Here is a 12136-nt window from a genome sequence, read left to right as displayed (position 1 = left end):
AAGAGGGAGAAGCTAAGGTTGAGAAAGGAGAACTGACTTGTCTTAGGTCACACAGTCAGGCAGTGGCAGAGTTGGGAATAGGACCCAAGAGCCCTGATTTTCAAATCAACCATCGGATCTTGAATTTCAGACATTGAATGACCTGAATAATGTGCTCTCAGATGAGCTCCAGACCAACAACAGTGCACAGTAATTATTCAGCAAGTATTTGAGGAGAACTGCAATGTTAGAGAGAATCATCAACTGCTCAGAGACAATTAATGCAGAGAAGCAACAAAATATGTCAAACATAGAACTGGTTCTGACTTATTTCCTTGTTCTTAAAAGAGAACAACATGGACCTGAGTCTCCTCCTTGTCAATAACCCCCTGCTCAGCCAATCAGGATAGAGACTGAGGATGGGAGGCTGAGGATTTTTACCAGAGAGCCCAAAAGATGACCCAGGTGACTGCTGGGGATCACTGCCCAAGCACTATTTCAGTCCCACATTTTTGGGTGGATCTCTCACAGAGGGTGCTGCAGAGCACTCCCCCGCAAGACACACACACAGACAGAAACACACCTGCTGGTGTTGAGAGGGGAATAGGAAAAAGGAGATAAGAAGCAAGAGAAGAACAGAAAGGAGGGAAGGATGGATGGAGGAAAAGCTGAAACAAAAAGGACAAACCCTTATGTCCGCATTGATTCTAAGGGACAAAATCCCAGGTGCGCAATAAAATTCTGCCTCCTTAAGCTCGTGTTTTCCATTTCTAGAATTCAACTCTCACCAGATGGATCAGACTGAACAGGTTTCAAACCTCCAGGAGGCTCTTACCTTCTAAACAGGGACGGCTGTTTTCTAGTAAAATCACTACAAGGGAAGGAGAAAACTCGAAAGAGGTTCCTCCTGGTGCTCACATCTGTGAACCCGAATACTTTATCAGTCCTCAAGGAGAGACCTGGACAAGGAGACTTGCTGACGCAAAGCCGCAGGGGTCTCTGAGATTTCCCTGGCCCCTCGCCCCTGTCCTGCCTGGCTGATGTCAGCATCTCTCTGTGAGGTCATCACCTCCCCACCACCTTAGACCAATAGTCTGAGGTCCTGCAAAAGGCCTTTGTGATGTCACTGCCACACCCCTCCCTTGCTGTGCTAATGTCCTACCCCAGGCCAGGCACTTTGGAGGTTTGAGCTACTCCCTGTGGATCACCCCACTCAAGGAGTGTTCGTTCTAGGCAGCAAGCTGGCTAGACAGTAAAACATCAGATGCTGCTCCCAATGCTACGCTCCATTTTTCAGAAATTAGTCGACTTTATGGTCAGAAGAAACCATTAGAGCATCTAATCATATAATCATAGAATATTAGGGTTGGAAGGGACCTCAGGAAGTCATCTAGTCCAATCCACTGCTCAAAGCAGGACCAATCCCCAACTAAATCATCCCAGCCAGGGCTTTGTCAAGCCTGCCCTTAAAAACCTCTAAGGAAGGAGATTCCACCTCCTCCCTAGCCATCCCATTCCAGTGCTTCACCACCCTCCTAGTGAAAAAGTTTTTTCCTAATATCCAGCCTAAACCTCCCCCACCGCAACTTGAGACCCTTACTCCTTGTTCTCTCATCTGCTACCACTGAGAACAGTCTAGGTCCATCCTCTTTGGAACCCCCTTTCAGGTACTTAAAAGCAGCTATCAAATCCCCCCTCAGTCTTCTCTTCTTCAGACTAAACAAGCCCAGTTCCCTTAGCCTTTCCTCATTAGTCATGCACTTCAGACCCCTGATCATTTTTGTTGCCCTCTGCTGGACTGTTTCCAATTTTTCCACATCCTTCTTGTAGTGTCGGGCCCCAAACTGGACACAGTACACCAGATGAGGCTTCACCAATGCCGAATAGAGAGGAATGATCACATCCATCGATCTGCTGGCAATGCCCCTACTTATACAGCCCAGAATGCCGTTAGCCTTCTTGGCAACAAGGGCACACTGTTGACTCATAGCCAGCTTCTCTTCTAGTGTAACCCCTAGGTCCTTTTCTGCAGAACTGCTTCCTAGCCATTCAGTCCCTAGTCTGTAACAGTGAATGGGATTCTTCCGTCCTAAGTGCAGGACTCAGCATTTGTCCTTGTTGAACCTCATCAGGTTTCTTTTGGCCCAGTTCTCTAATTTGTCTAGGTCCCTCTGTATCCTATCCCTACCCTCCAGTGTATCTACCACTCCTCCCAGTTTAGGGTCATCTGCAAACTTGTTGAGGGTGCAATCCACACCATCCTCCAGATCATCAATGAAGATATTGAACAAAACAAGCCCAAGGACCGACCCTTGGGGAACTGCGCTTTAAACCGGCTGCCAACTAGACATGGAGCCTTTGATCACTACTCGTTGAGCCTGACGATCTAGCCAGCTTTCTATTCACCTTACAGTCCATTCATCCAGCCCACACTTCTTTAACTTACTGGCAAGAATACTGTGGGAGACCATATCAAAAGCTTTGCTAAAGTCAAGGAATAACACATCCACTGCTTTCCCCTCATCCACAGAGCCAGTTACCTCCTCATAGAAGGCAATAAGGTTAGTCAGGCATGACTTGCCCTTGGTGAATCCATGCTGACTGTTCCTCATCACTTTCCCCTCCTCTAAGTGCTTCAGAATTGATTCCTTGACGACCTGCTCCATGATTTTTCCAGGGACAGAGGTGAGCTGACTGGTCTGTAGTTCCTTGGATCCTTCTTCTTCCCTTTTTATAGATGGGCACTACAGTAGCCTTTTTCCAGTCATCCTGGACATACCTCGATCACCATGCGTTTTCAAAGATAATGGCCAATGGCTCTGCAATCACATCCGCCAACTCCTTTAGCACCCTCGGATGCAGCACATCCAGCCCCATGGACATGTGCTCATCTCCAGTTTTCTAAATAGTCCCGAACCACTTCTTTCTCCACAGGGGGCTGGTCACTTTCTCCCCACACTCTGCTGCCCAGTGCAGCAGTCTGGGAGCTGACCTTGTTTGTGAAGATAGAGGCAAAAAAAGCTTTGAGTACATTAGCTTTTTCCGCATCCTCTGTCCACTAAGTTACCTCCCTCATTCAGTAAGGGGCGCACACTTTCCTTGACTTTTTTCATGTTACTAACATACCTGAAGAAACCCTTCTTCTTACTTTTAACATTTCTTTCTAGCTGCAACTCCAAATGTGATTTGGCCTTCCTGATTTCACTCCTGGATGCCTGAGCAATATTTTTATACCCCTCCCTGGTCATTTGTTCAATCTTCCACTTCTTGTAAGCTTCTATTTTGCATTTAAGATCAGCAAGGATTTCACTGTTAAGCCAAGCTGGTCGCCTGCCATATTTACTATTCTTTCTGCACATCAGGATGGTTTTTTCCTGCAACCTCAATAAGGATTCTTTAATCCTTCAGAGGATTGGAACTGATTTCAGTGAAGGAACATGTTTGCTAGATTTTCATGCATTTGCACAGGAAAGCATTGAGTGTTTCCATTCATTTCAGGGATCCCTTTTCAGTGGAACTCCTCAACATAATGGAAATGAAATTATTTTTGTTGAAGAGAGAGGTTTATAAGAGGGCACTGGGATTAAAACCACAGACTAGTTGATCTGCAGTCAAACACTCTACCACTGAGCTACACTCCCAGGATTGCTGTGGAAGTAAGTCAGTGATCTTAAAGATTTTGAAGGACAGACCCTGCCTTAGCGATCTCCTGTTCTCTTCCCAGACCACAGTGCTTTTAAAAATGGGGTTTGATTAAACTTATAGATATATGGAGACACCACAGCTTGCACACTCACCCACTTAGCTTCCCCCAGTGACGTAGCTACCACCTCTCAGGGAGATGGATTAACTACATGGACGGGACAGCTCTATCCCCTCTGCTCAGAGCATCTTCATTCTTTATGAATAGGTAGGAAAGAACTTCCTGAATGGACAGTAACCAATTGATCAAATATTGCTGGGTCTGCATTCAATATGGGTAACAGGTGATGCTGGGCTGGATTAGTAGGAGCATTGCCAGCAGATCAAGGGAAGTGATTATTCCCCTCTATTCGGCACTGGTGAGGCCACATCTGGAGCATTGCGTCCAGTTTTTGCCCTTCCACTACAGAAACAAATTGGAGAGAGTCTAGGGGAGGGCAACAAAAATGATTAGGGGGCAGGGGACTTATGAGGAGAGGCTGAGGGCATGGTCACCCAGAGGGGGGGCAAGTGGGGCAATTTGCCCCAGGCCCTGCAGGGATCACATGAGAATATATTATTCTATAGTATTGCAACTTTTTTTTATGGAAGGGGCCCCCAAAATTGTTTTGCCCCAGACCCCCTGAATCCTCTGGGCAGCCCTGCCCACTCCATCCCCTTGATTCATTCTCCTCCCTCTGAGGCCCCACCTGTGCTCTGCTCTCACTCTCATTTGGCCATTTCCCACCCCTGCTCTTTCTCTTTAGCTGAGGCCTGCTGGTCCACCTTTTGCTCACTCCTCTCCTCCCCGAAAGCCTCCTTGTGTCTCTCCACCCCCACCCCCAAGGTCTGCCTGCTACCCCCACGTCTCTGCCCTTCCCCTGAGACTCACCCTGCCCAAATATCTCTGCCCCCTCTCCAAAGACCAGCCCTGCCCAGCACTCACACCTCTCTATCCCCTCCCCAGACCTGCCCTGTCCACCACCCACACCTCTTTGCCCCACCCATGAGACTGACCCTGCCCACCACTTGCACCTCTCTGCCCCTCCCCTGAGGCCCGCCCTGTTCACCTCTTTCCTCGGTCATCTGTTGTTGTGCCTTGAAACATCAAGGATGGAATAAAAAGCCTAGTGTACTCCAGGATGAGGAGAGAAAGGAGCCACCAACCCCCTGACAAATCTCAGTGCCCCAGAGAAAACCTGCCCCCTGCTATTGCAATCCCTGATGTGCGGGGGATAGGATGGTAAAGGAACTGTCTGAATGATCAAGGCAGGAAATGGAAAACAATCTACAGGAACGTCATTGACCACAAACACACACTCTTCATGCTCCAGCCAGAAGGGAAATGAGCAGGAATTCTCGCAGTTCAGCCATGGACACACTTACACAATGGCACAGCAGTGAGTGTGTTGTGGAAGCTGGTCTGAGGAAACATCTGGAATTGATCACTCAGTGAGAACAGAACTGGAGTGTAGTGAGAGACCCATCTCAAGCAAGTAGTTGTGGCCGAGTGGTTAAGGCAATGGACTAGGAATTCATTGGGGTGTTCCCCACGCAGCTTCAAATCCTGTCAACTACGGAGGAAGTTGTGGTCATTTAGTTTCAACAGAGCTGGGTCTTCTCTCGCTCCCAAGCTATATCTACACTATTGGGTAATAGGGGGTAGCCGTGTTAGTCTGGATCTGTAAAAGCAGCAAAGAATCCTGTGGCACCTTATAAACTAACAGAGGTTTTGGAGCATGAGCTTTCGTGGGTGAATACCCACTTCCTCAGATGCATGCACATTACTATTGGGTAATGTGGCTTTAAAGTGTTTGAATTAAACACCTGTTGCATGTGCACACTATGCTTCTTGTCTTACCAGAGCACATCCATGCTAGACTCTAGGATGGCCACAGAGAGCAGTGCAGTGTGGGTAGCTGTGCAACTGGCTGCAGGTGCTTTGGTAAGGGTTTGCAATGCGTCACGGGCCAGTACAGCATCACATGATGCAGGTTTCTCCATCCCATTGTTCCATGGGAATCCTACTAGATTGTCAGCTGCTTTTCAACTGCAATGTGTTTGGGTCGGGGGAGGGAAGAGTGAGTGAGTGTGTGGGCACACTGTCTCTAAGTTAAGACAGCTGCTGCAAGCAACCAGTCCTGAGGCAGGGGGAAGGGGACAGCCCCAACATCAGCCCCTGCTTCGCTCACTGGTTCAGCTCAGCACAGCAGCCTCTGTCACACATGCATGCTGCGGCCTGCTTAGCTCTGTGTCAGGTGTGCTGGAACAGGGAGGTTAGGGGGTCATGACCCCACCATTCTTTACCGGCTGTTAGGATAAGTGATGGAGGGGGGGGAAGGGTGGAGTCTTGGGAGGAAGAGGTGTTCTGTGGGTGTGGCCTCAGGGGGAGGGGTGGTGTGAGTGTGGTTCCTTGGGGAAGGGGTGTCATGAGAGTGCCACAGTTCAGAGAACGGTGACCCCGCCCCACTGTAAGGAAGCTACCACCGTCCCTGCTCTGTGTTCGTAGTGCAGGAAGAGCAGCATCCATGACAGTGATTTGCTCCCGGAGGCTCCAGCAGAAGGGCTTGGGAGGTGATTTAAAAGTCCCATGGCTCTGGCAGGGTGGCTCAGGAGGCGATTTAAAGGGCCTGAGGCTCCGGCCACTGCAGGGAGCCCTGGGCCCTTTAAATCACCAGACTGGGAAAGCCAGGCCGGCCTGGCACAGCGTACCCGCTCTTGCCAGTACCCCATACCAGAACGTACCAGCTTACTTTCACCTCTGAAAGGCCCTCACATTCATCAATAACTGGTTAAAAGCTGGGAAACAAAGGGTAGGAATAAATGATCAGTTTTCAGAATGCAAACTCGTACCTAGTGGTGTCTATACTGGGACCAGGACTAGTCAACATATTGATAAATGATCTGCTAAACAGAGAGGTGACAAAATTTGCAGATGATCCAAAACTACAGAGGACAGTTAAGTCCAAAGCAGCCTGTGAGGAGCTAAAAAGAGATTTCACAAAACTAGGTGAAAGGGCAACAAAATGGCAGATGAAATTCAATGCTGATAAATGCAAAGTGATGCACATTGGCAAACACAATCTCAACTCTACATATAAAACGATGGGATGTCAAATAGCTGTTGCCACTCAAGTGAGAGATCTTGGAGTCGCTGTGGATAGTTCTCTGTAAACATCCACTCAGTGTGCAGCGGCCGGCAAAAAGGGAACAGAATGTTGGGAATCATTAGGAAAGGGATAGAAAATAAGAGAGAAAATCTTATTGCCGCTGTATAAATCCATGGTACACCCACATCTTGAATGCTGCATGCAGATACGGTCACCCCATCTCAGAAAAGATGTACTGGAATTGGAAAAGGTTCAGAAAAGGGGTGTGGAGTGTCTGCCATATGAAGAGAGAATAATAAGCCTGGGACTTTTCAGCTTGGAGAAAAGATGACCAAGGGGAAATATGATAGAGGTCTATAAAATCATGACTGGTGTGGAGAAAATAAATAAGGAAGAGTTACTTATTCCTTCTCATAACACAAGAACTAGGGGTCACCAAGTGAAATTAATTGCAGCACATTTAAAACAAACAAACAGAAGTATTTTTTCACACAATGCACAGTCAATGTGTGGAACTCCTTGCCAGAGGATGTTGTGAAGATCAAGACTATAACAGGGCTCAAAAAAAGAGCTAAATCAATTCATGGAGGACATACTCTGAGCCTTGATGTGCAGGGAAGGTGTCTCTAATCTCTGTTTGCTGGGAGCGGGTGAAAGGGGATAGATCACTTGATGATTACCTGTTCTGTTCATTCCCTCTGGGGCACACGGCTTTGGCCGCTATGGGAAGACCGGACACTGAGAGAGATGGACCCAGTCTGACCCAGTCTGGCTGCTCTTACGTCCTTATGCTCCTTTCATACAGAGGCCTGGGATTCTGCCTGACAATGTGTCCCTGAGGTCTCAGCCAAAATGCCCAGACAGGCAAACACTCTGGGCTCCTGAATCCTCTGCCCCCCACCTAGTACCATATGGCTCATCCCTGACCCTTGCTGCTGCTCCTTGCTGTAAAGGTGAAAGGAGCGGAGGCAGCACAGGAGCCTTCTAGGGACGCAGATCTGAGGCTTTGGGAGAGACACATTGTCTGAGACATCAGAGCGCTGTAAACCATGCAGCCACCCCCTCAATCAGGGGCCTGTTCCAGCCCTGAGTCTGGGTTACCACGATCCCTCCCGCAAAGTAGGGTGCCCACAGATTTCCTGAAAATAGACATGTGAGACTAACTCTTGTTCTCCCTGACAGGGCCTCCCCTAGACCAAGTGGCACCCCAAGCAAGACGTGCTTTTGGTGCCCCCCTATGTTAAAATTTTGAATATCTTATTTTTCATGGCATTTGTAGCTCAGTTCATGATTTCAATGCACAATTTCGATGCATGATTTTCTCTGTCATATAAGATGATAAATTTGCGGGCTAGGTTCTGTAAACCTGTATTTATTCATGCCATATATAAGCAAACAAAACAGATGCATTTTCTTTAAACATATAGAAACTTTTTAATTTTAACGATAACTGAAACGTACTAACATCTAGAAATGGAACTGTCACCAGCACATGGCTGGCCAGTATTAAGTAGTGTTACAGAAGGAGACAGCGTTAGGATGTTAACCCCAGGCCTTTAGCTGAAAGGTGGCTTCTCTCACCTTTCCCCCATGAACTGAAGCGCAGCATTAAAGAGATCCAAAGATTGGCCAATGGCATTTTCAAGTGCTAAAATAGCAAGTGATGTCGCTCTCTCATTGGCCATCTGCGACTGAAGATGTGGTTTAATGAGCTGGAGCTTCAAGGCGAGGGTGGGTCTGTCTGCTGTCTTCCGTTGCGCTGCTGGGCACCAAGTCCCTGGTGGCCAATATGTGAAGCTGGGAGAAGAAAGTGGGGTGGCAAGTGGTGGCAGGACTTTTTCCACCAGGGTCTACGTGCCCAACTTCCTCCTTGTACTGCTGGGCCCCCGTCGCCTTCAGGTAACACAGGAACTAAGGCAGGAATAGGGTGAGGAAGCAAGTAAAGCCGAGCAAGGAAGGCAAAAGTGAATCTTGTCTTCATGGGTCGCTCGCAATTACATCCTTTTTCTGTGCCACAGCTGACAAGAACTTCCCAGACAGAAAAGTAATAGGCCAAAAAGAAACCTAGCAGCTGCTGAAGTAGTTCGGTTGGGAGCGTGCTAGACTAACAGTCTCTTCTATTCCTCTTTGTGCCCAGGTGGTATATTCTCGGAAAGTGCAGCATTGCCTTTAACTGCCACGAGTCCCTCATTTCAGGCTGTGCAGCAGGAAAAGACAGCATGGACTTCTGCACCGAGTTGGCCCACCTGATCTTTCATTCTTCTCTTGCTCTTTGTCAGCAAGGAGAAGAAGAAGAAGCTCTCCCTGAAGCTCCAGTCACACGGGCGAGGTAAGGATGATTTCCTGAATGCCAGCCCCAGTTCTCTGCTCTGCCAGCTGACCTATCGAAGGGCAGCCACAACTTTCTCTAGGTTTGTCCATCGGTCTGTGGCAGGGTGAGCAGTAACCAAGCAGACGGAGTTTCTGTAGTGTAGTGGTTATCACATTTGCCTAACATGCAAAAGGTCCCTGGTTCAGAAACATGCTGCTTTCCTTTTTCCAGATCCCCTTGCTGTTCAGGAAGGTGCTCCTCCTTCTCCTATTGGCCTGTCCCTGGGATAACTCCAACCCCTGCATGACAGAAGGTGCTGACAGCAGTGGAGAAAGCACCTCGGTGTCAGGCTGGAGAACCTAGAGGAGTTAGGCATGTTACCTTTCAGAGGAGAGGACACACATTCATCCAGGCTGGATCCTGAATCTTCTCTTTATTCAGCAGGTGTCCGAGAAAGACAGAAATCTACACCATGTAGAGGTCAAAAATAGGAGTTCATTACACACAGTGCTGGCGGAGTGTCACCTTGCTTATTAGGCTCAGAGACATTGCTAATTAATTAATTACAATAGAATATATAGATTTTCCACAAGTGGGGGAAAGTGACGGGGTAGGCAGTTCCACACCCCGGGATAGGTTTTGCAGCAAGACAAGATAAGCACATTAGCCAATAGTTAACAGATTACATAATATCTCCACCCATGGTCTCAAGTTAGCAAGTTAACATTTCATTAATACTTTGATAAAATGTTGTTAGTATAAAATATCTGTGTTGAATTCTGATTTGGGGTCCATAGGAATGGAGCAACTTCTTGATTGTCCAAGAGGTACATTCCTAGGGGTTAAAGCAAAGAAACAGTGAAAGTATATGGCAATAAAGATTTTCTGTGAGTCTAAAGGCAGGCATTCGTCCGTGGGAAGGGACGTGGAAGAATGACATACCTTATACTGACATCTGCCAACTTTTCATAAACTCAAGATTGGATCTGTGGGAAGGTGTCTTATTCAGAATTGCATATTGAACAAAGAATCCCTGTTCCTATTGTGTTTGTTTCTTCTCTAGGGAGACGTTCTTCCCACAGATCAGGGCTTATTGGGAGAGCCAATCAGGAGCCCCGGGATAGGTTTTGCAGCAAGACAAGATATATAAGCCCATATATAAAGGGCTGCTCAGCACAGGAAGAGTTAGTCACTGCTTGAAGTTTGAGGAGGGAGGTTTGGCTGGGGAAGGGGAAGGGGAAAGAGAAGGGGAAGGGGAAGGGGAAGGGGAAGAGTGGGCACCATGATCAGAGTAGTGCTGGGAGGGTAAGGGGAGCATGAGTGACCTTCTGGTTGAGTGCTGCAAGACTGAGGCCCTAATACAAAGGCAGAGGAAGATGCTGGGGCTGTGGGGAAGTGGTCCAGGGAAACAGATGCAGGGTTGCAGGTTCACCACTTTTGCCTCCGTAGCCACTGGCACAGGTGGCTACACACTGGACTGCAGCCGACCACTGAGGCAAGTGTCTGGGTAGAGAACAGCTGCCCCCGGGAAGGGGGGAGAGAACTAAGTGAGGCACAGCCAGAGGGCTGTGTCCATAAGAGGACACTGAAGTCCTGAGAGCGACATGGGTCCTAATGATAAAACAGATGCAGCCAGATGCCACTAGATGAAGGCGCACCGGTGAACCAGAACTAATTACCAGGATGGCCAGGAAGAGGCACCACATGCCCTATTACACCAAGACTTAGCTGCAAGGAAGGCTCTATCTGTCTTGAACAAGCACTTAGAAGGATTCTGCTGACAGGTCTTTTCTTTTTCTGAAAAGAGATACAAAAAAGGAGCCAACAGACACACCAGGTTCAGCAAGGAAGAACTGGCAGGCCAAGCCAGGCTCTCCTGGTTAGTAAGAAGGCTCTTCAGCCAGCTCTTCCCAAAGATCACTATCTAGAGACCTTTTAACAGCCACTGCAGATGCTGACCACAAAACAGGCAAAGAGATGCCAAAATAGAGTTCTCCACTGCCTGCAGCCCTCAAGCTACCAGGAGTTCTGTGCACAGATAGGCCCCTGCTGGGGAGAAAAGGCCTTGTTAGAGACTCTTCTGACACCAGCCGTTCTCAAATAGTGTTTAGTGCTCTGTGTTGTGACTTCAGCATCCACAGATGCCAGTTCAGTTGGGGGACATTTTTCCTGTCTCCACATTTGTCTAGTGCCTCCTTTCAACACTTGTCACCAAAAAGACCTGTTTCTTTTGCAAGCAATGTACAGCTAGGCAAAGGCAGTCTTCTCCATTTCCTCAAAAGATCACCAAGCTGTGAGGAGAAGACACACATTCAGCAAGGCTGGATCCTGAATCTTCTCTTTATTCAGCAGGTGTCCGAGAAAGACACAAATCTACACCGTGTAGAGGTCAAAAATAGGAGTTCATTACACACAGCGCTGGTGGAGTGTCACCTTGCTTATTAGGCTCAGAGACATTGCTAATTAATTAATTACAATAGAATATATAGATTTTCCACAAGTGGGGGAAAGTGACGGGGTAGGCAGTTCCACACCCCGGGATAGGTTTTGCAGCAAGACAAGATAAGCACATTAGCCAATAGTTAACAGATTACATAATATCTCCACCCTTGGTCTCAAGTTAGCAAGTTAACATTTCATTAATACTTTGATAAAATGTTGTTAGTATAAAATATCTATGTTGAATTCTGATTTGGGGTCCATAGGAATGGAGCAACTTCTTTGATTGTCCAAGAGGTACATTCCTAGGGGTTAAAGCAAAGAAACAGTGAAAGTATATGGCAATAAAGATTTTCTGTGAGTCTAAAGGCAGGCATTGGTCCGTGGGAAGGGAAGTGGAAGAATGACATACCTTATACTGACATCTGCCAACTTTTCATAAACTCAAGATTGGATCTGTGGGAAGAACGTCTCCCTACAGAAGAAACAAACACAATAGGAACAGGGATTCTTTGTTCAATCTGCAACTCTGAATAAGACACAATTCTTTAGTTCTTAGCTCCAACACCTGGGAATTTGCTGACCAGGTCTATCTTAGCAAGCAAGGCTTTCTGTT

At 47.5% G+C, this 12136-nt stretch overlaps 1 non-coding gene across 1 annotated transcript; it reads left to right on the top strand.

The window, feature by feature from the left end:
* Nucleotides 1-5156: 5156 nt before the first annotated feature.
* On the top strand, nucleotides 5157-5239 carry TRNAP-AGG (transfer RNA proline (anticodon AGG)). The gene has a single exon. It is a non-coding gene; the product is annotated as a tRNA-Pro (tRNA).
* The last annotated feature ends 6897 nt before the right edge of the window (nucleotides 5240-12136 follow it).

This window comes from Gopherus flavomarginatus, unplaced genomic scaffold, assembly GCF_025201925.1.
Source record: "Gopherus flavomarginatus isolate rGopFla2 unplaced genomic scaffold, rGopFla2.mat.asm mat_scaffold_106_arrow_ctg1, whole genome shotgun sequence".
Classification (NCBI taxonomy): Eukaryota; Metazoa; Chordata; order Testudines; family Testudinidae; genus Gopherus; species Gopherus flavomarginatus.
Note: the sequence above shows the minus strand (reverse complement) of the source record. Positions and strands in the feature narration are given on the sequence as shown.